Below are 22,885 nucleotides of genomic sequence, written 5' to 3' on the forward strand. Positions count from 1 at the left end.
GTTATACAAAATTACGCTACATCTTCAAAATAAATGCTTACTGCATGAAACCAAAGTATTTATGTTAAAACACATTATTAACCATATTGACATATGACAGTGTTCGACAAACCTATACATTTGCACGCCCCGGGCGAGTGGATTTAACATCGTGGCGAGCTCCTATTGGCCCAAGCAGCACACGTGTGGTACTAAGTGGCGAGTAGATTTTTTTGTTCGGCGAGTAGATTTTTCAGTGATTTGTCGACCACTGTATATATTCATAATCAACCATGTAAAATTAGACTTATGCTTGTACAGGCAGTCCTCGTTTTATAACGAATGGCTTATCCAACGCTCTTACGATGCTTTGCTAAGTATTTTGTTTGTATATGCTTGGTATTTTGGCTCTGCGCGTTTCGCTGACAGAAGCGTGGGGAGCCGAGCAAACAGTATAGAGAGAGCCAGACACAGTTGCAGCTGCCTTTGAACTGAAGGCTCCTGAAGTGCCGAGTTCCCTCACTGCCCGCCTCCAAATCTTCTCGACCGGACCGGACGCCGTCACCGCTGTACCGGATGTGACGTCAGACGCCAGCTTCCACACGGTCTTATGCGAGTAGTGGAGAAGAGCAGCTGAGTTGTACCACACGGGTCCGGCACCTCCTTGCCTCAAAGATACCGTTATATGTACATGTCTAATGTACTTATTGTGAGTACGATTCCTATGCTTTTATTGTTTTTTCCAATATAAATTTTATATCGATCTGTACTATGGTCTACCCTTATTTTGCATGACATCCACCTAACACCATCACCCATCTGAGAGCTGATCCGAGCTTACTCCTTGCTGAAAACCTGTCCTGTTTTAGAAGACCAAGATCCATTCCTACCACGGGTGTAGACAATGCTGTTTTTTATCTGACCTGCTGTAAGTAGGCATTTTAAAGGAGCCAAGTTTTTTTAGCTATCCAAGCTGTTTAGACCTATTGCACTATTATATGTTTTTATTTTTTCGGTGTATCCCTGATATCGTCGCTCCCTTCCCACCCTGGACAAGATACAGAATGCTAAACAACATTAAATAGTCTGCATAATGTGACATAATTTCATGTAAACTGCTGCTTTCCCTGCCATTTCTATAAGTGACTAACCCAGATTCACCAGGCACATAACATTATTATGTAGCCATATGCAAAGTACACAAATTAGGAAGATATGTACTGCATTTCTGCACATATAAAATATTTTTAATGTTGAAAATGGTTTTCTTTTTACAGAGGGGCGTACACGTAGTCGACTGACATTTGAGGGCTGCGCATGAATATCTCTGATTTCACCCACCATTGCACAGCATGGTTCAAAATATTGGCACGTATATCGTTAACTGGATCTTACCTTTTTACAGAACAGGGTTCCGGCATATTGTCATCCTCACAGAGTGATCTCTATTATATTATCAGAAGAAGCCGAAAAGGTAAAAGAGACACGTTAATTTACACAAAGTAACACTTTTTTGCTGTATGGTACGCGCATGCGTCATGAATCCAACGCATATGCCTGTCATTCCGGAAGAAAAGATTCACACAGTGTATTAACAATTTCCACTATAGTTACCTGCATTATATCGCATTGATATTCGGTGCAGGCACGGAAGGGGAGTTTGCGAAGTAGCCGCTGTAGTCAATCAATTCGTTGTTCTGGGGGTTCAGCTGTGTATGGTTGTAGCTTACTCCATAACAGTTTGAATCTTGTACAATGTACGGAGGCAGATACAGATACAGTAGTAAGTTTGTGTCATTTCATCTGTTCGAGCAAAGTCGGTATTATGCATGTTATCGTAATCACTTGCTCCGTTATGGTTCTGGTATTGGTAGGCCAACTCCGGTTGAAAATAGAAATTCTGCTGAACCTTTAAGGCACCACTGCGGGCACCTATATCATGGTAGTTGTGTCTGACAATTGTCTGTCTTTTGACATTTCCATTCGTAGACATACAGTGCCCATACCGGATTCATGAACTGACCAACAGCCACCCCTGTTTCCGCCGGATGGTGGGTTTCGAATAAAAGAAGCATTGGTTGATAAAGTGCGGCGGATCGAATTTTTCCAGACTTAATTTGCGGATGATTTTGATAATAAGGGTAGTTATCCGTAAGATATTGATAGATCTGTGAGACCGTAGCTTTTTTGTTGATTTCATTTTCAATGGCGCTATATATTAGATTGGCGTAAGAAAACGGAGGCTTTTCCGTAGAACACATCTCAAACGGCATGTATTTTCAGGGAATGGAGTACAGTAACCAAAACTATCCCTTAATTTAATGTTCTTACAAAGTATCAAAACTTTCATTATGTGCACAACACTGTACAAGATCATTATACAAAAGAAGAAGTGTCCATGTACAGTATTCTTCTCCCACATACAGGTGTTCTGTATCTTATGAAATTTGTGCTTGCGTATTATACATGATTCAGTAGCAAAACTCAGAAACACACATTGGATAGAATATTTTTTGGAAAGAACATGTTCAAATGTACAAGTATTATAATGATGATTTTGCTACGTTAATACGAATTATATATATATATACATATACATATACACAAATGTAAATACAACTTTATGCTCATCTGCATGTCTTAGGCAGGTCTGCAACCCCGCCTTTCCCCATTATCACCTAGCACACAGCATACAGTTGTATTTACATTTGCATATTTGCTTTGCTTTGGAGGGTTTTTGTCACTTTTTTTACTCACCATAACTTAACTCAGTATATATATATATATATATATATATATATATATATATATATATATATATATATATATATATATATATATATATATATATATATATATATACACAGAAAAAGAAACCTCTAAAAAACACTCAGACAAATTATGCAAAATAATAATAGTAATTTATTAAATCAAAATAAGATGAAAAACAAAAAACAGCTGACTGAAACCCTGCCTGACTGAACAAAATAAATTTAAATAGGACAATGAAAAAAATATATATAAACAACCCCAAGAAAAATTAAACTACCATAAAAAAAAAACCATAATATGATCAAAACCTCAAAACATGAAACACTAGTATAGTATGCCTGATATATTCTACCACTTTCTGTTTATTTATTTTCTTTAGAGGTTTATTATTTATTTTCCTCTATTGGTTTTTTGTTCATTATCTCTTTTATACGACTGGCCGGTTGTGGATCACTTATGGGTACTTTGTCCCCATAGTGGTTTCATGTTTTGAGGTTTTTTTTATGGTAGTTTATGTTTTTCTTGGGGTTGTTTATATATATTTTATTCATTGTCCTATTTACATTTATTTTGTTCAGTCAGGCAGGGTTTCAGTCAGCTGTTTTTTGTTTTTCATCTTATTTTGATTTAATAAATTACTATTATTAGTTTGCATAATTTGTCTGAGTGCTTTTTAGAGGTTTCTTTTTCTGTGTTTATATATCTATTTTATTTCTTTATCACCGCTTAGCAGATAATTTTTCTGCCATTTTTTCAGTTATTTTTCTGTTAAAAATAGGTTTAGACATTGCATTTATTTTTTGGTTGTTGATGCGGTATTCATTTTTGTGTATGTTATATATATATATATATGATCTTGTACAGTGTTGGGCACATAATGAAAGTATTGATAGTTTGTAAGAACATTAAATTAAGGGATAGTTTTGGTTACTGTACTCCATTCCCTGAAAATACATGCCGTTTGAGATGTATATATATAACATACACAAAAATGAATACCGCATCAACAATCAAAAAATAAATGCAAAGTCTAAACCTATTTTTAACAGAAAAATAACTGAAAAAATCTTGGATCTACTCGGTAAGGAACCTATCTATATCTATATCTATATCTATATCTATATCTATATCTATATCTATATCTATATCTATATATATATATATATATATATATATATATATATATATAGATAGGTTCCTTACCGAGTAGATCCAAGATTTTTTCAGTTATTTTTCTGTTAAAAAAATATATATATATATTGTGACAAACGGCTTACTCCGGGGCTCCGTCGTTTGTCCGGGACTGTTTAGAACACGGTCTTTTAGGGTAGGTTAAATGATGAGGCGTCACGTACTGTTCCTTTAAACAGGCTATGCCTGGTTTATTCAGTCCCAGGTACTGAGACTGCCACAGTGCATACAACAGAAAACAGATCAAAACAAAAGCTGCTCACCTGAGCGATAACTTAACTTAGATATCCCTGACTCAGGGTTGGAAGTGGCTTTTCCACTCCCAACAACAAAACAAGGTACTTTTGCAGTCTTACACAAATGAACAGAAAGATTGAACCTGTTTGGGGAAGAGGCTTCTCCCCTCTGTAGTTCAGCAGCCTTCCAGCCTCCTGGCTCTTGTGGAGAGACCAGAGCAAACAGGAAATCAGTCTTTCATACCTGATTCCTAATTAGCATGACAGGTGACAGAAATCAGGCAGCAGACAAACTCTGGTCTGGATCTCTCATCCCTCAGTTCCAGCGCTTGCCAAACTGTGGGATGGAGTGTATGTATTATAAGGCTGCACTCCCAGGCCAAACAGGATAGAAACTGTCTAGTATCCTGGGAGCCCTATATACGGAATTTATTACCATCCCCTGGTTTCTGTCACATATCCTCCCCCCCAGCTCAGACCTCGAGGGATGAGCGACCATGGATATTAGGGAGTGCATCCTTGACAACCCGTCAGCATTGCCATGTTTGTGCCCTGACCTGTGTTCCACAGAAAATTTAAAGGGTTGTAGGCTTAGGAACCACCTGGTCACTCTAGCATTCTTTTCCCTGTTTTGACACATCCAGGTAAGGGGTGCATGATCTGTGACCAACCGGAATTTTCTCCCCAACAGATAGTATTTGAGCGTCTCTACAGCCCACTTTATTGCGAGACACTCTTTCTCTACTATGGAGTAATTTTTCTCCTGGGGATTTAGTTTCCTACTTAAATAAAGGATGGGGTGCTCCTCACCTTGAGACTCCTGGGAGAGTACCGCCCCCAGCCCTACCTCAGATGCGTCGGTTTGGACTACGAACTCTTTGGAGAAGTCAGGTGTGACCAACACTGGTTGGGCACAGAGAGCTTCTTTCAGGCTTCTAAAGGCCTGTTCGGTTTCGGGGGACCACTTTACCATTAGCGGTCCTCTTGCTTTTGTGAGGTCAGTTAGTGGGGTTGCCTTAGTTGCAAAATTGGGAATAAACCTTCTATAGTACCCAATTAACCCCAAAAAGGTCCTTACTTGTTTTTTTGTAACTGGCCTTGGCCAATTTTGTATCGCCTCCACTTTGAGTGTTTGGGGTTTGAGTAAACCTCTGCCAATAGAATATCCCAGATACTTGGCCTCCTCCAGACCAATAGTGCATTTAGCGGGGTTAGCAGTTAGTCCAGCAGACCGGACTGCGTCAAGCACAGCTTGGACCTTTGGAAGGTGGGATTGCCAATCTTCACTATGGATTACCACATCATCCAGGTAGGCGGCAGCATACCGAGCATGTGGTTTTAAAATTTTATCCATCATTCTTTGGAATGTGGCGGGAGCTCCATGTAAGCCAAAAGGCAACACCTTATACTGAAAGAGGCCGTCTGGGGTTGAGAAGGCTGTCTTTTCTTTTGCCCTTTCTGTGAGGGGAACCTGCCAGTACCCTTTTGTTAGGTCTAGGGTTGTGAGATATCGGGCTTTGCCCAGTCTCTCTACAAGTTCATCTACCCTGGGCATAGGATAAGTATCAAATTTTGACACCGCGTTTAGTTTCCGGTAGTCATTACAAAACCTTGTTGTACCATCTGGCTTTGGGACTAAGACTATAGGGCTGTTCCACCCACTTTGGGATTCCTCAATTACACCTAGTTTTAGCATTTTTTTAACCTCTAAACTTATAGCCTTTCTTTCGGCCTCTGGGATTCGGTACGGTTTAAGGTTAACTCGGACCCCCGGTTCAGAGACTAGGTCATGTTCAATTACGCTAGTTCGACCTGGCCGTATAGAGAAGATTTCTTTGTTTCTTCTCACTAAATTCTGAACCTCTCGTTTCTGATGAACAGACAGGGTTTCAGCTATGCTAACCTCTGGGTCAGTTTCTTGATTCTCTGACGGACCTGGGGGTACTAGGGTTAACAAGACTTCTCTATCTTTCCAGGGCTTGAGTAGGTTTATATGGTATATTTGCTCAGGTTTCCTCCTACCTGGCTGTCTTACCTTATAATTTACTTCTCCCACTCTTTCCAAGACCTCATATGGCCCATGCCATTTAGCAAGGAATTTACTCTCCACGGTGGGAACCAGAACTAGTACCCTATCACCTGGAGAAAAAATTCTGACCCTAGCACCCTTATTATATGTATTCCTCTGTGCTTCTTGAGCTTTCTCCATGTGTTCCCTCACTATGGGTAGGACTGCAGCAATGCGGTCCTGCATCTGGGCAACATGCTCTATTACACTTCTGTAAGGGGTAACCTCGTGTTCCCAAGTCTCTTTGGCTATATCCAGTAAGCCCCTTGGGTGTCGGCCATACAATAGTTCAAACGGGGAGAAGCCTGTGGATGATTGGGGAACTTCCCTAATGGCAAATAACAGGTACGGTAACAAACAATCCCAGTTTTTCCCATCTTTATCAACCGCCCGGCGTAACATGCTCTTTAAGGTTTTATTGAACCTTTCCACTAAACCATCTGTTTGTGGATGATAGACTGAGGTTCTGAGATGCTTGATTTTTAGGAGTTTACATAGCTCTTTCGTTACTTGGGACATAAATGGTGTTCCCTGGTCAGATAGAATCTCTTTAGGAATCCCGACCCGGGAAAACAGAACTACTAACTCTTTTGCTATGTTTTTAGCTGAGGTGCTACGTAGGGGAACTGCCTCCGGATATCGGGTGGCATAATCTAATATTACCAATATATGCTGATGTCCCCTAGCAGACTTTATTAGGGGTCCTACTAGATCCATAGCAATCCGGTCAAATGGTACCTCTATTATGGGAAGGGGTACCAATGGGCTGCGGTACGCCTTGAACGGGGCGGTGATCTGACATTCTGGGCATGAGGAACAATAATTCGTAATTTCTGCCAGAACCCCAGGCCAATAGAAGCTTCGGAGAACCTTTTCTTTTGTCTTTTCCACCCCTAGGTGTCCCCCCAATGGATGACTATGTGCGAGGTGTAATACTACGTTACGGAATGTCCGTGGTACCAACAATTGTTTAGTTGTAACTGATTTCCTTTTATCAACCCGATATACTAGGTCGTTCTCTACCTCGAAGTAGGGGTAAGCAAGTGACCTATCTGGTTGGCCAGGAGTACTATTCTGGTCCCGTATATTTCCCCTTGCTACCGCTAATGTGGGGTCCTCCCACTGGGCCTTCTTAAAACTCCCAGGACTGACCTCTAGGTCAGCGAGGGTCTTATCCGGTTCTGGGGTGGTAAGTGTCTGCTCAACATCTTGATTTGGGGTATTCCCTACCAAAGTAGTGATGGGGAAGGGAATTTTACAGCACTCCTCCTTTTCCCCCTTCTTATTTGGGCCCTCGTCAACCTCCATTTCTGAAAAAGGGAAAGGATTTGTTTCTTCTAATACTTCGTTATGGTCCGCTATTGAACTCTGGGCGCTATTCTGAGCGGGGGACCACATTTTTAGAAAATGGGGAAAGTCGGTCCCTATTAACACATCATGTGCCAGTTTGGGTACAATACCCACCTTGAAATCTAAAGAACCAAACTCTGTTTCAAAAAAAACATCAACAGTGGAATATTCATGATTATCCCCATGTATACAACAAATTGCCACTCTTTGTGAACTGTTTCTCTGTTTCTTCTTAATGGGCAAGAGGTATTCGGACACTAGTGTGACCATGCTCCCAGAGTCAAGAAGTGCCCGAACCCTCTTACCATTAACCTTTACAAATGCCCACAGATGGTTATTCAAGGGGTCCTCTGGGCTAGGGCCCATACATTGGGACAACAGCGAATAAGGTTCCACGCTGTTGCATTGCATGGGCTCATCATTTAGTGGGCAGATTTTTGCTGTGTGGCCCCTCTCATGACAATTTACACATTTAGGTACATAGTCTGTGTCCCACTTAGAGCCTTTTCCCGGCTCCCCATGTTGGCTATTGCCCTTAGTGTGCGAACCACTGTTGCTTGTGCTGCATGAAGGGGGTCGCCGCTCTTCAGCGCCCCTTAACCCCGGTACCCTTTTACCGTCTCTGGAAGAGTCCTGGAACCTCGGGTAGTGGGGTTGCTCCACGACTGTGGGTTGCGGGTGCTCTTCTGCTGCATTGTACCTTTCTACGAGGGCCACAAGCTCATCCGCATTGTGGGGGTCACTCCGACTGACCCAACGGCGTAAGGCAGAGGGAAGTTTCCTCAAGAACTGGTCCATGACCAACCGTTCCACGATGTGGCTGGCTGAGTTGATCTCGGGTTGTAGCCACTTCCGGGCGAGGTGGATGAGGTCATACATCTGGCTTCGGGTGGCTTTATCCATCGTGAAGGACCATGCGTGAAACCTTTGGGCGCGAACAGCCGTGGTTACGCCGAGGCGGGCGAGGATCTCGAACTTCAATTTTGCATAGACGTTTGCTTCGGCTGGCTCTAGATCAAAGTAAGCCTTCTGGGGTTCGCCGCTTAGGAAGGGTGCGATTAGACCAGCCCACTCAGCTTCTGGCCATCCCTCTCTCTGTGCCGTGCGTTCAAACGTGAGAAGATAGGCTTCCACATCATCCGAGGGTCCCATCTTCTGAAGGTAGTGGCTTGCCCTGGTCATTTTCGGAACTGGGGCTGCCGCTGCCAGTGGAAGGTTACTGATAGTCCCCCTCAGGATCTCGAGTTCCTGCTGTAAGCCCTGAGCGAACCGCTGTTGCTCCTCTCTCAGCAAGCGGTTTGTCTCTTGCTGGTTTGCATTCGCATTTTGCAGGGCTTCATTCGTCTGTTGCTGGTTTGCATTCGCCTGTTGCTGGTTGGCATTCGCCTGTTGCTGGTTGGCATTAATCTCTTGCTGGGCTATTAGCAGCTGTTGCTGGGCTGCATTCGTCTGCTGCTGGTTTGCATTAGTTTCTTGCTGGGCTATTAACAGCTGTTGCTGGGTTTCATTCGCGTCTTTCTGGGCAGCGACATTGCGTACCAGCGCACCCACCACGTCTTCCATCTTGTTTGCAGAGGATGAAAAAAACTTTTTTTTTTTTTCTTTCAAAGTTCTTCAACCCGCAGACCCCCTAGTGCTCTGCCCGCATTCTCCACCATATGTGACAAACGGCTTACTCCGGGGCTCCGTCGTTTGTCCGGGACTGTTTAGAACACGGTCTTTTAGGGTAGGTTAAATGATGAGGCGTCACGTACTGTTCCTTTAAACAGGCTATGCCTGGTTTATTCAGTCCCAGGTACTGAGACTGCCACAGTGCATACAACAGAAAACAGATCAAAACAAAAGCTGCTCACCTGAGCGATAACTTAACTTAGATATCCCTGACTCAGGGTTGGAAGTGGCTTTTCCACTCCCAACAACAAAACAAGGTACTTTTGCAGTCTTACACAAATGAACAGAAAGATTGAACCTGTTTGGGGAAGAGGCTTCTCCCCTCTGTAGTTCAGCAGCCTTCCAGCCTCCTGGCTCTTGTGGAGAGACCAGAGCAAACAGGAAATCAGTCTTTCATACCTGATTCCTAATTAGCATGACAGGTGACAGAAATCAGGCAGCAGACAAACTCTGGTCTGGATCTCTCATCCCTCAGTTCCAGCGCTTGCCAAACTGTGGGATGGAGTGTATGTATTATAAGGCTGCACTCCCAGGCCAAACAGGATAGAAACTGTCTAGTATCCTGGGAGCCCTATATACGGAATTTATTACCATCCCCTGGTTTCTGTCACAATATATAGAGATATAGATATATATATATATAGAGATATAGATAGGTTACTTACCGAGTAGATCCAGGATCCCAAGATCACGAGGCAAGAAGGAGACAGCACACTCAAAGGTACAAAAAACAGCGTGTATTCAGTAGAAAAACCGGCACATAAACCCAACGTTTCGGTCCTTGACACAGGACCTTTCTCAAGGGAGTGCTAATACATAATGACACCTGACAAACATATATACCCACCACCCATTAACAAACAGATCCCTGATAGGCTAGACCATAATGTAAGACAGCTGTGAGCACTAGCTAATCAATTATGACATCAGCACTGAACGACAGTGGTCTCAGATGGCGTCTCACGTATCATGCTGATCATTACTGCCTTAGGTAGCAGTGGCGCGCGTGCGCAATGTACATCGCAACTAAAATAAGGGGAATACCTAAAAGGCACAAGCATTCAATGCGTATGTTAGTTTGCACAAAAAGTCAACAGAGCATATCTGTGGAACATATCCTAACAATAGGTAAAAGGGGACGATAGACAGCACTCTGATAGTGTTAAATATATGCAATTGCAGGGTGCACGGAACAAAAGGGGACCCTTATTCCCCTGTATAGTACAAACAAATCTACGTAAGTACCAGCACTCACTGTCTAATAGCTAAATGATGAAAACAGTTGTAATGCAGAATAAACATTTAATAATAAAATGAACCAGAAATAAATCAAATGTGTTTGCAGAAACCAGTATCATAAATGGGCATGTCACAAAGTGAGGGGTGGGGGGGGGGGGGGTAAAGGAAAAAGGGAAAAAACATGAAACACAAGGAATATACACAAAAAACGTAGAACGGAAAGTATGCTAGGGGGGCAACGTTTCGAGGGACTACCTCTTCATCAACGTTTCGAGGGACTACCTCTTCATCTGGCCCATTCCCCCTGGTCCAAAAGGACAGAGAGGTACTTCCCTAAGCCTCCCTTCCCCTATACCTGGTCAAATCAGACACCCCTGAAAATAGATAGCAAACATCTAGTGTAGGCTAAATACAGCTAAACAGCTAATAGCAGGGCAGCTAGAATCCACTAATGGTACAGTAAAAGCTGAACAGCTCATCCCTCAGCACTCCACACGAGCAGCTGAAGGAGCAGCTGAAGGAGCAGAGCCACTGAGATTTGATCACTTCATTTACTTTTCTCATTAACCTTTCACTGACTGTGTGGACTCCTGATGCTCATTTGCAAGCTGCTTTCTTGCAAGCTGTGTTCAGCTTTTACTGTACCATTAGTGGATTCTAGCTGCCCTGCTATTAGCTGTTTAGCTGTATTTAGCCTACACTAGATGTTTGATATCTATTTTCAGGGGTGTCTGATTTGACCAGGTATAGGGGAAGGGAGGCTTAGGGAAGTACCTCTCGGTCCTTTTGGACCAGGGGGAAAGGGCCAGATGAAGAGGTAGTCCCTCGAAACGTTGATGAAGAGGTAGTCCCTCGAAACGTTGCCCCCCTAGCATACTTTCCGTTCTACGTTTTTTGTGTATATTCCTTGTGTTTCATGTTTTTTTCCCCTTTTCCTTTCCCCCCCCCTCCCACCCCTCACTTTGTGACATGCCCATTTATGATACTGGTTTCTGCAAACACATTTGATTTATTTCTGGTTCATTTTATTATTAAATGTTTATTCTGCATTACAACTGTTTTCATCATTTAGCTATTAGACAGTGAGTGCTGGTACTGCTGCGGCACAGTTTATTCGAGCATTTGCCCGTTCTGTGCCGCAGCAGTAGCCTGGCGCGCGCCCGAGTGTGACGGGCGCGCGCCGAAGCAGCGGAAGAGCGCCCTCCGATCGGGGCGCTCTCCCTACCGCTGCCGGGTCCGCCGGGTCCCCCGGAACCCCCTGCCGCTGTCCCGCGATCGCGGGACACCAGGGCTCCCTCGGGCAGGGGGCGCAGGCTCCCGAAGACGCGTGACCGCGCGTCTATGACGCGCGGCACGCCGAGGGGCGGCCACTAGCAAGCCGGGAAATCTCCCGGCTTGCGGATCTGGCCGCACTGCGATAAAGTGTGTCGCCAGTGTACTTACGTAGATTTGTTTATATCCTAACAATACATAATAGCAGCTGTAGTGACTAACATTCAAATACCGGTGTCAGCACTGGGAAACACCATGTCGGATGGCGTCAAACGCAACCAGTTAACCACCACTGCCAAACAACAATGGCACGCATGCACAGCATACGTAACTGCAATGAGCTATAGAGAAATATCCTTAAAGACGCAAGCGACCAATGTGCACACAGTGCTGGCTCAAATAGGCAACCTAACACATGGGCAAAGCATCGCATATCATAACTAATTAAAGCGTCAAAAAGACACAAACAGCAACTTCAATCGCAATGTAAATAAAGCAAGCATGATAACGCATGCATGGCTAGCATGAGTTTAAAAAGCATAAATATAGAACAGGTGTCATACTGTAACATCAGATAACCATAGTTAAGGAGGGGAAAATAACAGAATGAAAGGGACGGGAAGGGAAGTGTTACCATGGAGTCCCAAGACACATGTTGAGTGAGTGCATAAAAATGATGTCATAATTGATTAGCTAGTGCTCACAGCTGTCTTACATCATGGTCTAGCCTATCAGGGATCTGTTTGTTAATGGGTGGTGGGTATATATGTTTGTCAGGTGTCATTATGTATTAGCACTCCCTTGAGAAAGGTCCTGTGTCAAGGACCGAAACGTCGGGTTTATGTGCCGGTTTTTCTACTGAATACACGCTGTTTTTTGTACCTATGAGTGTGCTGTCTCCCTCTTGCCTCGTGATCTTGGGATCCTGGATCTACTCGGTAAGGAACCTATCTATACATTACCTGTATGGGACAAGCACCTTTTTACCACATATGTGTGTGCCATCTGTTTATTTTTTATATATATATATATATATATATATATTAAGCAGATAGATTATTCACACATGAGAAATCATATGCTGTGTCTTTCATATGTATGCACCTGAATTATGTTACATACACACTTGATGATTGCACATTGTTCAGTATGTTTGGTGAACATTAATGAATGCTAATAATTGAATAAGATCACTTAGAGGAAGAAGTATTAGACATTTACTATTTTTTGGGGATAATCTTTGGGATGAATGTGTGGGAGGCGTTGGTGTGGGATCACGTCCACGGTTAGTTGCTCGCTGCCTTCTTCTTGATGTTGGATGCTGGGCCAGTGCCGGGGGTTGTGCCAGTGGTTCAGCCAGTGCCGGGGGTTGTGCCAGTGGTTCAGCCAGTGCCGGGGGTTGTGCCAGTGGTTCAGCCAGTGCTGGGGGTTGTGCCAGTGGTTCAGCCAGTGCCGGGGGTTGTGCCAGTGCTTCAGCCAGTGCCGGGGGTTGTGCCAGTGGTTCAGCCAGTGCCGGGGGTTGGGACAGTGGTTCAGCCAGTGCCAGGGGTTGGGACAGTGGTTGAGCCAGTGCCAATTGTTGGGCCAGTGCCAGTGCTAGGATTTGGGCCAGGGGAATAGCCTGGGCCATAGGATCCTGCGCAATTGGATCCTGCTATACCATTGGCTGTGCCTATGGCTTTCTTTGGGTCTCTGGCTCTCTTTGGCTCTGTTGCTCGCTTTGGGTATCTGGCTCTCTTTGGGTCTCTGGCTCGTTTTGGGTCTCTGGCTCGTTTTGGGTTTGTGGCTCGCTTTGGGTCTCTGGCTCTCTTTGGGTCTCTGGCTCTCTTTGGGTCTCTGGCTCATTTTGGGTCTGTGGCTCGCTTTGGGTCTCTGGCTCCCTTTGGGTCTCTGGCTCGCTTTGGGTCTCTGGCTCGGATACTAGATCTAGATCTGATAGTAGGTGTACATCCGATTAGGTGTGTGGCTCACTTTGTGGCTGTAATTGTGCCTGTGGCTGGGGCTGTGCCTGGACATGTGCCACAACCTGGCCCATACTGTGACGACTCAGGAGATTCCTTCCTCTCCTTGTCCCTCTCTCCCATCTCCTGTCACCCTTTCTATTCCTTCCCACTCCTCTCCTTCACCTTCTACCTCTCTCCCCTTGCCGCAGCACGTCCCCCGCAGGTCCCGCATACCCACGCGCTCCCTTAACCCTTGCCTTGATCCTGCCAGCTCCATCTCCATCGCGGTAGTTCCTGTTTCCCTGTGTGTACCTGACCTATGCTGTGCTCCCTCTGTGCTCCTGTTATTACCTGCTCCTGTGCTACTTTGGATTTCCCTGGCTTTGACCCCTGCTTACCCTGGACTACTCTGCTCTCTGGTATCCCTTGAACCCTGCTACACGTACGACTTCGTTGACCTCTGGCTTCCTAGGACACTGTTGTCCAGTGTCTCATATATTTTCTCATTGGTTTTAGCCTGTCTGTCTGCCCGATCTTCCTGGTTTTTGATAAACATGGCCTCTAGGTTGGTTCAATTTGACAATGCTTCAGCACAAACCTGGTCTCCCTGGCCTGCTTGCATCTCCCCATTGTCATCACTTTCGGGATTTTGTGTATCCTGTAATGGAATTAAATCAGGTCCGGAATCTTCCGCATCTGGGACAGGAATATGTGTGGGATCGACTATCATCGCATCCTCCCTTCTGACACGTTGTTGTGGTGATGCAGACACATCTGAATCCGTGTCCTCAGCAATCACTATATAATAAAAAAGAACATGTTAAAATCAACATAATGACTGAGTAATTCTGTACTCCTCTTTATTTTCCTGTACATCCAATGTTAATGCACATATTGTTATGCTATTTTTTTTATACGTGTGTAGCATTGGTGCCCCTAGACCACCAGAGACCCCCTCTCCTTTGTGTCAGCGCGGTCGCGGGTGCCTTCGGAGGCAGCGACGGACCCGCAGGCTGTTCACAAAGGTGGGGGCCAGTGCAGGGAGCGCTCGGCATCCCTGGAGCTCCGGCGGCACAATGCGAAGGTGGGGGCCAGTGCAGGGAGCACTGAGAGTCCCGGCGGTGCACCCGGTTAGCGGGGGCTGCCATTGCCGCTACTCGCGCATGCGCAGTGATCGCACATGCGCAGAAAGAACCCCAAAGCCCCAGAGAGGTCGCGCATGCGCAGGACAGAGCCTAGAGAGTCGTGCGAGGGCAGGGACTGTTCAAGAGAGGTTGCGGCGGCCATTAGGGGTTAGCGCAGGCGCAGGCGCAGGAAAGGCACGCACGCGGCCCCAATGTATTTGCAGCCTCCACGGGACTACAACTCACATGAGGCTTAGGGGCAAGCACATCAGGTGCCTCCGAGTGGCCAATAAGGGCCAAGGATTTCTAGAGGGAGCAATAAGATACATTTCGCGCGCTGAGAACGGCAGTTGGAGCTGGGGAGCTGTGAGGGAAGGAAGGGTGCAGAGAGCATGTGCAGCTCCTGCATCGAGTAAGGTCCCCCACATCCCAAGTAAGGCCACAACTCCCCACCAGGTTAGTGGGTAAGTGCTGAGGGACGGCCCAGATAGGGACGCTGCCCTTAGTGCGTGTGTGTGTGCTGTCTTGTCAGGATCACGACTGGCAGTGCTGTGAGGCCTGACAAGAAGGCATAGTGCTAGTGTGCAGCAAGTTGCTGTACGCGTTCCGAAGTTTGCAGTGCGTAGCTGCTAGTGTTAGTGTTCAGTGAGAGTCAGGACTGGGACGAGTTAGGGGAGTGGGGCAGGTTATTACCCCGCAGGCCCTAGGAGTTTCCCCCAAGTCACCTCAGGTTGCGGTACATCAGGGACAGGCCCTAGGCTAGGGTTCCTGTCACGCTACTGCCCGTTAGCGAGATAGGGATATAGCGGCGGTTGCTGTTGCCGTGAGGGGTTGCTGTTCCCGTGAAGCGGTTGGACCCACGTTGGGGTCCTGGAGAATATTACCTGGATAGGATCAGACGGATGCATCGCACGTCTGACCCTTTGAGAAGATTGTTGCGGACCCGAGCATCGGAGTGCTCGGAAGGTATTCAATATATATGTGCACCAACAGGCCTAGTAGTTCTTAGTGACTGCGCAGTCACCCACGTTCTCTACTAGAGTGCGGGACATTGGGTGGGGATTCTCGGGACACTGGGTGGGATCACCTAGTGTTGGGGAAGCGTCCTGCGCGACGCAGTAAGTGTCTCCTCTAGAGAGGGACACAGGTTATGATGATATTGCCGTGATCTGTTTTCTTGCATGTTCAGTAAAGTCCCTAGTTAATATATATATATGTGTGAGTATCGATTATTGTGATTGTCCTGCGATGAACCACTCCCCTTCTGGTGGGAGCCATCGCAGGTGGAGGCGCTGCATCGTTGGAAGTAAGTACCCCTAGTATAAATGCCCCAGGTTCCCCGTGGCGGAAGCTCAGCCCTCCTGTGAGCCAACAGGTATAGCACCACACTGAGAAGTAGTCAGATACACCTACACACCCCAATCTCACTTAAGGGGGGGGAAAGAGGGCTACATTTGGAGGTGCTGCGGAGAGACAGACCTGGGGTGCCCTGTTCCATTTTTTTTCCAAATTGTCCAAGTCTCATTTTTTTCTCACCATGTTTGTAAAGTCCGGACACGAGGTCCTTGCCTGGGCTTTGATGCAATGTATGGAACCTGGCCGGGTGTTGGCGTTAGGAGGCCTTCCCGCAAATACACCCGCGGTCGTGGTTCAGTACTATATGCGTAAAATTTCTGGGTGGCCGCAAGCATGTTCCTTAGATGAAGAACACGATCCCACGTCCACATGGAAATCGATACTTTTTGTAGCAACCCCCACTGCGGATATATGCCTGGCAGAGGCACCGTCCGCCCTGTGTATGCCCGGGGGCCCGTCTGAGGGGTACCCCCTAGTTTACGCCGACCCAGCCAAATGGCGTCTCCCGCCAGAGCAGGGGAGCGCACGTGCTGCTGGCTGCAAGCCTGCACTAAATTGTGTTGAAGAAAACTGTCCGGGATTGGCGGGAAAACCAGAAGGCTACCCCCCTATCTATACAGAGAGCCCTAGTGTAATTGCAGAGACTGTGATTAAAATGGAATCTCTCTCTAGCAGTGAGTCACAACTAAGATGGCGGCTCCCGCCAAGTCGTGAGAGCACCAGGACTGTGCAAGAAATTGTTGCAGATTATTGTCTGGGTTGGGCGCGAAAACCTGAACCCCGCCCCTGCACGGTGAGTGACTCAGCACAGAGCCGCCACCACTCCCTTGTAGAAAGTGCCCCTCCTTCAGATTCCACCAGGGGGAGCAAGCCTTGTTATCTTCAAGCATACAGTGAAGCCGCTACTAATTCTTTCACTTCAGCGATGGAGGTAGTGGAGGGGCCGTGTGACCAAATGGACTTTTCAGACGCTGAGCCGGAGCCGCTGAAGGCGGAGCTCCAGATGTCGGAACCCCAGATGTTGGTTCCAGACCCAGTTCCCGAGCAGGAACCACCGAGACCAGAACCACAGATTCCGGAAGCCCAGGGTAAGATGTTTATACCCCCATCTTTGTCTGGTGACTCCAGCGGCCAACCGCTCGTGGTGATGCGCCTGCCGGTGGACCACTCCAGTGATGTCACCGAGCCAACCACCTCAGCTGATGCAGACCGTGATATGGGCCCGTGTGCCCTGCAACGGCCAGTCAGGCCTACCACCGAGGTACCAGCGGTCCCAGGCTTGGGATCAGTACCTGGCAACAACGACAGGGGTAAGTTGACTGCCCCAGTGGTGTCGGGTGTGAGCTCCCCGGTGATCGTGGAGCCTGGTGACTCCAAAGGTAGGGTCACCCGGGCGATGGGCTCACCCCGTCATCGCGTCCTGGTGGAGGTGTCTCCCCCAGAAGATCTCTGCAGACCAGGGAACGAATCCGACCTCATCAAGGAATCCGGTACAACGGACCGGAGCGACACTTACTCCTGCGCGAGGAATCTCCAAGCTTGGCCTTTTCAAGACACGGGCCGGCACGAAGAGGTTATGCTGTCCGCAGAAGATGTCACCGTTAAAGGGATTGCTGGAGCGGACAAAGACTGTGTGGAGAAGGATTCAGGGGAAGATGCCTCCTTTAAGCCCAACAAGGAGCGCTCCATTCACCATGTAGTGGACCGCGGGAAAGGTCCTGGCCTCCGGGTCTACCGCATCCCTGCCGCGGATGGCCGGGTAAAGGCCTGGCCAAGAGACACTGTGCTATTCCTTCCACCAGGGGGAGGAAGTAGTACAGAACCGGTGACTGTCACCCCAGAGTGTGCTCTACAGGAGATTTTTCTGGGGGTGGCTCACGGACGCCAAAGTGAGGTACCCCCACATGATCAGTTAGGGGCACGCCACAAATGGTCTCAGCTAGTCTCGGGTATAGTATGGTGTGAAGTGCATTGTAATCAGATGTTTATAGTCGAAATGATAAGTTGTATTTTCTGTGCAATGCATTTTGGTTATATAACTTTTATGCCGTGTGATGTCGTTCCTCAAGCGGGTACGTTGGATTTTCAACCAGGGGGAGAGTGTAGCATTGGTGCCCCTAGACCACCAGAGACCCCCTCTCCTTTGTGTCAGCGCGGTCGCGGGTGCCGTCGGAGGCAGCGACGGACCCGCAGGCTGTTCACAAAGGTGGGGGCCAGTGCAGGGAGCGCTCCGCATCCCTGGAGCTCCGGCGACACAATGCGAAGGTGGGGGCCAGTGAAGGGAGCACTGAGAGTCCCGGCGGTGCACCCGGTTAGCGGGGGCTGCCATTGCCGCTACTCGCGCATGCGCAGTGATCGCGCATGCGCAGAAAGAACCCCAAAGCCCCAGAGAGGTCGCGCATGCGCAGGACAGAGCCTAGAGAGTCGCGCAAGGGCAGGGACTGTTCAAGAGAGGTTGCGGCGGCCATTAGGGGTTAGCGCAGGTGCAGGAAAGGCGCGCACGCGGCCCCAATGTATTTGATGCCTCCACGGGACTACAACTCAAATGAGGCTTAGGGGCAAGCACATCAGGTGCCTCCGTGTGGCCAATAAGGGCCAAGGATTTCTAGAGGGAGCAATAAGATACATTTCGCGCGCTGAGAACGGCAGTTGGAGCTGGGGAGCTGTGAGGGAAGGAAGGGTGCAGAGAGCATGTGCAGCTCCTGCATCGAGTAAGGTCCCCCACATCCCAAGTAAGGCCCCAACTCCCCACCAGGTTAGTGGGTAAGTGCTGAGGGACGGCCCAGATAGGGACGCTGCCCTTAGTGCGTGTGTGTGTGCTGTCTTGTCAGGATCACGGCTGGCAGTGCTGTGAGGCATGACAAGAAGGCATAGTGCTAGTGTGCAGCAAGTTGCTGTACGCGTTCCGACGTTTGCAGTGCGTAGCTGCTAGTGTTAGTGTTCAGTGAGAGTCAGGACTGGGACGAGTTAGGGGAGTGGGGCAGGTTATTACCCCGCAGGCCCTAGGAGTTTCCCCCAAGTCACCTCAGGTTGCGGTACATCAGGGACAGGCCCTAGGTTAGGGTTCCTGTCACGCTACTGCCCGTTAGCGAGATAGGGATATAGCGGCGGTTGCTGTTGCCGTGAGGGGTTCCTGTTCCCGTGAAGCGGTTGGACCCACGTTGGGGTCCTGGAGAATATTACCTGGATAGGATCAGACGGATGCATCGCACATCTGACCCTTTGAGAAGATTGTTGCGGACCCGAGCATCGGAGTGCTCGGAAGGTATTCAATATATATGTGCACCAACAGGCCTAGTAGTTCTTAGTGACTACGCAGTCACCCACGTTCTCTACTAGAGTGCAGGACATTGGGTGGGAATTCTCGGGACACTGGGTGGGATCACCTAGTGTTGGGGAAGCGTCCTGCGCGACGCAGTAAGTGTCTCCTCTAGAGAGGGACACAGGTTATGATGATATTGCCGTGATCTGTTTTCTTGCATGTTCAGTAAAGTCCCAGTATCGATTATTGTGATTGTCCTGCGAGGAACCACTCCCCCTCTGGTGGGAGCCATCGCAGGTGGAGGCACTGCATCGTTGGAAGTAAGTACCCCTAGTTTAAATGCCCCAGGTTCCCCGTGGCGGAAGCTCAGCCCTCCTGTGAGCCAACAGGTATAGCACCACACTGAGAAGTAGTCAGATACACCTACACACCCCAATCTCACTTAAGGGGGGGGAAAGAGGGCTACACGTGCATCAGTTAAAGCTGCAATTCAATGTCCTGTTTATGAATGGGTTTTTTTGTATTTTTTTAACTTCAATAGTTTGTGTGTAATCTCTAATTGAATTAACAACTGCATAGCTGCCGGTGAATTCGTTGTCCTTGTATTGATGGGCGAAGTTTGGCGACATCTTTAAATATGGGGAATGTAAATGGTTGCTACAGGAACAAGAGGAACAAGCATGCTTGTTCAAATACAATACAATTGTTATTTCAAAGTTGTTTTCTTTAAAAATTAACATGCTACAAGTATTTATGGTTACTACACAAGTGATTTATTACAAAATACACACATGCAGGATATTTATTGAACTGCAGCTTTTCATAAACTGAACAGTGACATGTGTAATGTTGCCATTTCCTGATCACATCATCTAAACCAAGCATGTCAAACTCAAATGCTAACAAGGGCCAAATCAACAAGGTTTAAGTCTAGGTGGGCCGCAAAAAAAAAACAACTTAAATTTTCATAGAAACTTAGGTTTATTTCGAAAAGTAGTGTGTGTGTGTGTGTGTGTGTGTGTGTGTGCGCACGTGTGTGTGTGTGTGTTGACGAGAGAGAGAGAGAGAATTTATTGTTTGTTTCTCGGTCAGTCCAACCTCTTCCCCACCCTGTATTCTCCTCCTGACCTGTTTTTCTTGTCGTGTACATTGTCCCTGTGAGCACGTGACTTGTGTATGTGACCTCAGTTAATACACACAGCTATCTCAAGAGCTAAAAGATAATTATCAGATAGAAGACCTCCACCTATTTAAATACCTCCAGGTTCGCCACTTTCTACTGACACTGGCCCCAACCGCCAAATTCCCTCCACTCACCAGATTTGAATCTCTCTGCATTAAGACCACATATCAAAGGGGACTGATATCTGAGATCTACAAAGATCTGGAGATTACATCCCAAGACCCAGAACACAGATACTGCACCGACACACTTTATTCGAGCAAATACCAAGTATGTACCTGGCAGATACCTGGAATGCGCCGCTCCTCACCTCTGACAAGCCCCGTTGCGTTTGCCTTCCCAGCCTGGGTTCATGCCTGGCTGACAGGCGGCTGATCTGTTAAATGGTAATGATTAGGATTTAATAGGCTGCAATGCTTCGCGTGTCTACCAGATGGCATAAATTCATGAATTGTAATGCAGTGTATATATATATATATACTGTGCAGTATTGCAGCCAGCGGGAATAAAATGCTTCAATCCCTGCCTGGAAAATAACGCAATGCACTCGGGCAGAAAACAGTCACAAACCTCAATACACCCGGGTATACCCGAATTCGTGGGACTAGCCGAGCTCGAATAAAGTGTGTCGCCAGTGTATATGCAAAATTGGTCAGAGGACATTCACCTCCAGATAGACAGGGAAGATTGGGCTGAGATCTGGGAGCAAGCAACAAAAACCTCAATTTGTACAGTAACAAAAGATAACATCTACAAAATTATGTATCAATGGTACCTGACTCCAGTTAGACTGAGCCAAATCTACCCCGGCACGCTAGACCTTTGCTGGCGGGGATGTGGTGAAAAGGGGGACATGGCCCACATTTGGTGGTCATGCCCGAAGAGACAAAGGTTCTGGACCATGATCCAGACGCTTATTTTCGGAGTAACAGGACTTTCCCTTCCCCTCGACCCACTGACTCTGGTGCTGAACAAACCAATAGAAGATGTCCCCTCCCCAATGTTCAGGCTCATCATGGCTATACTAACGGCAGCTAGGTGTTCTATAGCAGCAGCCTGGAAACAAATCAGGGCCCCATCGAGAACCTCAGTGATCAGGAGAATAGAGGAGGTGATGTCTATGGAGAAGCTGACTGCTATGCTCCAAAAGAGAATGCCTCAACACCAAAATACCTGGAACCCATGGATAGAGAGATAAGCCCCAAGATTGATAAGCGGGGGAAACCCTGAACTAGACAAACCTGTAATGAATTTAAGGCGAGGATCCTAGAAAGGCCTCGGGGCCCCACACTCCCACCCCCCTATTCCCCTTTGTTAGTCTGCCTCCCCCCTTCCCCCCCCCCCGGCCCTCCACTCCCCCCCCCGCCTTACCCCCCCCCCCACATCTTTTCCTTGCTCTTTTCTTTCTCTTTCACCTCTTCTTTCACACAAGGAAAACGAGAAAAAAGATGTTGGTCATGATGTATCTAAACTATAGTAAAGGTCATGGGCTCATGACAAAAATGTATGTACGATAATATGTGAACATGACCAATAAAAAGAAATTGTTACAAAAAAAAATACACACAGCTATCTAGCCAACTCATTAATCTCCCCACAGGACCGCAAACAAGACGGGTTAATGACAAGTTGCAGTGGTATGATATATATAGATAGTACTACAGGTCTTACACACACCTAGACTAAGTGCCTCTTTACATCAGACTGCTAATACAGCACCAATACAAGTTTAGGTCCCAGCAGTCATTTTGGGTGTGTTTGTTTCTAGTGACTAATATAGCCACTGTGAATAGATCATACCTCCAAGGTACATGCACCTATGTAAATGGTCCCTTCCTCCCTTTAAATCTCACCACAGAGGACATAGACTAGCTCACAGACACGAGTTGGGACTATATCCTCCACGGTAGTCATTTCTCCCTGTTTATTTAATGGAGTAACTGTTGCCCATTGTACACATGTTTAATAAAGCACGTTTTTAACACATTAGTGAGCGGCTATTTAGGGGTCACCCTAGGATTGAATATTTCCCAGCCCTCAATTGGTCATAGAGAGTGCACATAGGAATCGTGGTTACTCCATTAACCCCTTCATTCCTAACCACACAGTATACAGTTCCACTATCTCCTTCCCGTATGCACCCGATTGACATATACAACCCATTCATATAGCAGGAGGGCGGCAGTATCTCTAATTTCCACTGTATGGTTACACAGATTGGTTTATCACAGATGGTTTA

The 22,885-nt window shown here is 46.9% G+C and overlaps 2 protein-coding genes across 2 annotated transcripts in view; one reads left to right on the forward strand and one right to left on the reverse strand.

The window, feature by feature from the left end:
- The window catches only part of LOC142497992 (guanylate-binding protein 1-like), an 851,842-nt gene that overhangs the window by 377,762 nt on the left and 451,195 nt on the right, over nucleotides 1-22,885 (reverse strand). The window lies entirely within an intron of this gene.
- Nucleotides 12,486-22,885, forward strand: part of LOC142497986 (guanylate-binding protein 1-like) — a 57,154-nt gene continuing 46,754 nt past the window's right edge. Inside the window, exon 1 of the mRNA XM_075606486.1 lies at nucleotides 12,486-12,716. The gene's annotated coding sequence lies outside the window, so the exon portion shown is untranslated. The remainder of the gene's footprint in view (nucleotides 12,717-22,885) is intronic.

Source organism: Ascaphus truei, chromosome 6 (assembly GCF_040206685.1).
Source record: "Ascaphus truei isolate aAscTru1 chromosome 6, aAscTru1.hap1, whole genome shotgun sequence".
Lineage (NCBI taxonomy): Eukaryota > Metazoa > Chordata > Amphibia > Anura > Ascaphidae > Ascaphus > Ascaphus truei.